The 5,470-nt window shown below is 40.4% G+C and overlaps 1 long non-coding RNA gene across 1 annotated transcript; it reads right to left on the reverse strand.

Moving 5' to 3' along the window:
- Positions 1-2,998: 2,998 nt before the first annotated feature.
- On the reverse strand, positions 2,999-5,381 carry LOC136839784 (uncharacterized). The gene is made up of 3 exons (XR_010853461.1): positions 5,187-5,381; positions 4,903-4,986; positions 2,999-3,580 (listed from the first exon to the last, which is right to left on the reverse strand). It is a non-coding gene; the product is annotated as an uncharacterized lncRNA (long non-coding RNA).
- Between the last annotated feature and the right edge of the window lie 89 nt (positions 5,382-5,470).

Here is a 5,470-nt window from a genome sequence, read left to right on the forward strand (position 1 = left end):
CAGCCTAACACTGAAAGGTTCGCAAATTCGCCCCGTGCCTGTAAATTTTTTTTAATACTGGTTCCTCCATCAAGTTGCGACCTGTAACAGAAAAACAACGGCAGCTGAAAATGTTCTTACGGAAATTACTCGGCAACTCCGTAAATAGAATGTTAACCCTAATATTTCGTGAAATAGGTACGATATCTTTTACTTTAAGGATAATTAGGTTATAAAAACCTTGAGTTACGTTTCTCCAGTCAGTGCCCAACAGAGGTTATTACCCACTGAAAACTTTTAACCATCTGTGGTAAGATTATCTCGTACATTTATACCATAATTATGCATTAAGGCTTTATAAAGGCCCATCCAGTCGATCGAGCGCAGCTCGACGGGTATTGTCCGCAAACGAGCAAAGCCCACAGGTGCAACTGGCGTGTTCAGTGTTGTCCACACGGTGCCGAGCTGGCCCAGCCAAACCCAGGCACAGCCAGAGCGTGTGGTTGTTCAGGCAGGACCTGCAGACTGTGCGGTATGATAACTGCCAGTATGGTGGATTGGTGGCCACCAAGAAGAATCGGAAGAAAGCTCTACTGTATATATATTATAGCATAATAATTGCTGTGTGTATGTGTTCAATTTTACATTCCAAAGGCAATGGTGTTCCCCATAAAGTTCTATTAAATGTAAAACATGAGGCCTCGACCACTGATCCATAGTGGAAGCGCAGACAGACATGTCTGTCAAACACTCGAGTGAACAATGACAATCTCTGCCCCTTGCCTCCATAGGAAGCCTCGTGTGTCTGGCAGTGACGTCATATTACCGGCCACGGGCAGTGTCTGGTGTTTTCGCTAAACAACCAACACAGGAACTTTGCCCGTGTTCTAGCGGTCACAAGCTGTAAACTTGTTAACGCGCAAACTGCTCGCTTGTGCACGCGGGCAATGCTCGACCGTCTGGACGGGCCTTAAACATTTACACTTGACAATGCTACTCTGCTGCTGACGTCATTTAAAGTTAATTTTCACCATACTTAGAAACCACTCAAAATTTGTATATTAGTTCTTAAAAATGTACTATTCTGAAAATAGCCAAATTCAAAATCAAGAGAGCCCACATACCTCTGATCTTTCAGAATTTGAGAAATTCAGGTAAAAGTTAAAGAAACGAAGTTGTGTCATGTGTCCTCTTGTTAGGAAGGAAATGATTACATCAGATCAGTTCTGCCACAATCATAATCAGAGACTCGGCAGCTCCTACCTAAGCAGCATACTGTATTTAAAAATGTATATTGGTACACGCATTAACTGCCTTTTCTTTTTAAAACATTTCTGGTGCTATAAAGCAAATACGATCAAACACCTGATTGCCATGGATAGCTTGGCGAAGTCATCGCATTCTACTAAATGGCTATACCAACAATAGCATCTCATAATATCTAAACCTCATTATCTATGTTAATGCGTATTTCACACTCTCAAAGCTTTGTTGACGGATACCATTTAAACTCGTGCCTTGGTTATGGATTGCTTCCCAAACTGACTGCCTTCGTTCATGAACAGTCCCACAATGCACTGTTCAAGGAAGCATCACAGTTCCCGCTTATGTTATGGCCAGCCCCACAAAGCACTGCCCTTATTCAATGATAGCATGAATGTCTCAGTGCCTTGTGATCATGAATAGCATCATAATCATTGTGCCAATAGTACCATTTGCTCACTGTCTGTTGTTCACGGATAGCCTAACACGCATTTGACAGGGTTCATGGAAAAATTCATTGCCCACGGTCATGGATGGCATCACAAAACTATCGCCAGTATTCGTGGGTAACACCACAAAACTACCGCCAGTGTTCATGCGTAACATTACAACCTCATTGCCAGTATTCAGGAGTGCTTGTGCATAAAAGTATCATTGCCCGTGTACCTACAGTAACACTCATTGCCCGTGTACCTACAGTAACACTCATTGCCCGTGTACCTACAGTAACACTCATTGCCCGTGTACCTACAGTAACACTCATTGCCCGTGTACCTACAGTAACACTCATTGCCTGTGTACCTACAGTAACATTCATTGCCTGTGTACCTACAGTAACACTGTTCATGGAGAAAAACTCATAGCCTGTATTCACAGTAAAATCCATTGCCCGTTTTCACAGAGTAACATACATGGCCTGTATTCACAGTAAATTCATTGCCTGTTTTCACTGAGTAACATACAACTTAATGTTAATGGATAACATCAAATACACTGCTCATGCAATGAGTAACCTAATAAGATCAAAACTCGCAAAAATACCTGACAAACTTAACTTTACTACACCCACTCAAAGTAAACACTCCAATTATTCTGTGCAAAAAATATCTATCGACCTCAAAATTTCCACACTTTCAACTAAAAGAAACAGCTTTCATACTGTTTTAACATGAGCTGAAAGTTCCTAGCTATGAGTTACAAACTTATTAAAACTAATAGCATCTGCTAACAGCAGAAATCCTATTTGTTATTGGTCTTATCCCATAATCAGGTTTTTTTTTTTTTTTTTTTTTTAGTTCTTTGTTGGGAGAGTAGGTTCCGTTCTCAGCTAGCATTCTGCTGGCTACGAGTTCGAATCTCCGACCGGCCAATGAAGAATAAGAGGAATTTGTTTCTGGTGATAGATATTCATTTCTCGGTATAATGTGGTTCGGATTCCACAATAAGCTGTAGGTCCCGTTGCTAGGTAACCAATTGGTTCTTAGTCACTTAAAATAAATCTAATCCTTCGGGCCAGCCCTAGGAGAGCTGTTAATCAGTTTAGTGGTCTGGTTAAACTAAGGTACACTTACACAAAACCTGAGTTCACAATGTTCCATGGACAACCCAGTACAACAAAGTTTTAGGCTTAGGGATAAAAACTGAGTAAATATTAATGAATTTATTAATTATTGATGTAATTACTAATACTTAATGAAAACATGAATACTTAACGTTATACATTATTAACGTTATAAATTATTAAAGTATCAATAGCAAGTCCCGGATTCTTGATAACATCCAAAAAACCATGCAGATACGTCTTACTAAGAAGTGGTCTTGAAAAATAGGCTTAACTTAGGGTAGATCCAATTATCTTCAACTGCAGCTTGCAGTACCTCCCACAGTAGGGAAAATTCGTTCCTTTCTGCTCACGAGAGCTCTCTGAACATTTCCAATGCAAATGACATTGAGTACACCAGTCTTGGTGGGGGCAATTACATCAGTAGCACGTGCAGAAATCCTCGTAGGCGTTCACAAACCTACGTGCCAACGGTAATCATTGTCACCAAAGTCTTCCCACTCGTCTCTCACTTTCTTCGGTTACAAGAGCGCAAAATGCTACCGGTGCTTCATGATATGACCATAAGCCCAGCTCTTATAACCTTGCGGCTACGTCTCAAACCATTACAAGGTCACGGCAATACCACACTACATCGAAGACGATCTCCAACGTCGTAATTATCGGTGCTTCAGTACAATGCCGAAAAAGACAAAGGTCAAGATCTCGAGGTGTCTAGTCAGTAACTGCCCACCGGCACCACCAGCCACTTCGCTAGCACCTCACCTGGGACAAGACCTTAGTCCGAAAGGAAAGGAGAAAACACGTTGAAAGTTAAAGCAACTCTCCGTGATGAAAAATAGCTCGGACAATCTGGGGAAAATTTTGCATGTTTTGATGATTTTCAAGAGATTAGCTATTGGGTAAGCAAGTCCTTTTATCGTAATTTGTAAATATTGTAGGTATATAATTTTGTAATATTTTAGTAACATCTTATGTAAATGAAATTTAATATATTTCTTAAGTAAATGAAATGTAATACTTCCCTAATAAAAAAAAAAAATTACCCGTCTATTTAGGGAGCTTTCTAAAACCCCTATAACCAGAAATTTTCGGTTGCGAGTAAGTTCGAATCCTCTGACAATTCTGTCAAGTTTAACGCCAGATTAACGCTTAAAATTTAAAATCGGGCAAAACCTTTTATGAATATTGGCCAAAACTTATCTGACAACCTAACCACAAACTTAATCCATTTTCAGGAAGCTAAAGTTCTAAAGTAAAACGTACCAAGACGCCATACCTGTACATAAATTTAATGCTGAGTACTTCCGTTGGATGGCATGACAACTAATTTCCTCAAACCTTAGGGAGCTTCTGCAAACTTAACTAGAAGTGGGAGGTAGCCAAGCACATTTAAACACCTAATACCTATCTGAACTTGGATGAAAACTAAGCAACAGTTTAAGTCTGTACTTATGTACTTATCACCTGAAAGAAAGTTTGATTAGTTAACAAACCACCCAAGAACCTGCATAGTAGGTTGCTTACGGCCTACTATGCAGCACATGGGGGCTCCTCCACCCCTCAAGGGGCGTCACCCCTAAAGGGGCGGAGGATAAATTTTCAAACCACCCAAGAACCCGCATAGTAGGTCGCATACGGCCTACTATGCAGCACATGGGGGCTCCTCCACCCCTCAAGGGGCGTCACCCCTAAAGGGGCGGAGGATAAATTTTCAAACCACCCAAGAACCCGCATAGTAGGTCGCATACGACCTACTATGCAGCACATGGGGGCTCCTCCACCCCTCAAAGGGCGCCGCCCCTAAAGGGGTGGAGGATATGTGAAGTTGTTCAAGGACAGTACACAAAGTAAATTTTACAAAAATGATTAAAATTAGTGAAAAGTACATTTTATTAAAAAATTAAAAAGTAAATTGAAGACAAAATTAAGTTTTTTAAACAAGTAATTTTATGACAAAACATACAAAACTACTTTACTAAATCTGGCGGAAAGAAAGTAACCCTTACATACCTGTTGCTTTAATAAAAGCAATTTTATGACAAAATTTACAAGATTACTTAACTAAATTTATCGGAAAAAAAGTACCGCCTACATACCTGTTTGCTAAAGAGCAGCTTTATCATGCGCGAAGCTTTACCGCTGGAACAGGAACTCAAAAGTCAAAACTCACCAAAAACATCCTGGAAAAGACAAAGCTTTAGAGCTGTGCGTAACTTATTCTAAATCTAGTAAAGTTTGGGCGTTTACTCACGTCAGATTATAGGTAAACGCCCACAGAAGTAGTTACAATGAACGCCAAAGATTTGTACGAGACTAAGCACGCAGCAGGATTCGAAAATCCCCAGTATTAGCAATAATATAGTCAAGTTCCACTTGTTACCTTGCAGAAGGCCGGCGTTTATAACTCAACCAAGGAAGTGGCAACAATCGATGGAAATCTCAAGCGCCAACTGTAGTCTAGTCGCGTGATAAATGGTTTCTCCGTTAAAACTTCTCAACAAGACCAATAACGCTACGATAAATTAGCAAACACCTGTTAAACGTCTACCGCCCAGAACAATGCTACAGTCGAAGGTCCGACGGTTCAAATGAAATGTCGGAGCTCGAACGATGTACGATGTTGTCATTTGCCAAGGACTCTAAAGTCTTGGTAGTGTCTTGCTT

This window comes from Macrobrachium rosenbergii, chromosome 6 (genome assembly GCF_040412425.1).
Source record: "Macrobrachium rosenbergii isolate ZJJX-2024 chromosome 6, ASM4041242v1, whole genome shotgun sequence".
Classification (NCBI taxonomy): Eukaryota; Metazoa; Arthropoda; class Malacostraca; order Decapoda; family Palaemonidae; genus Macrobrachium; species Macrobrachium rosenbergii.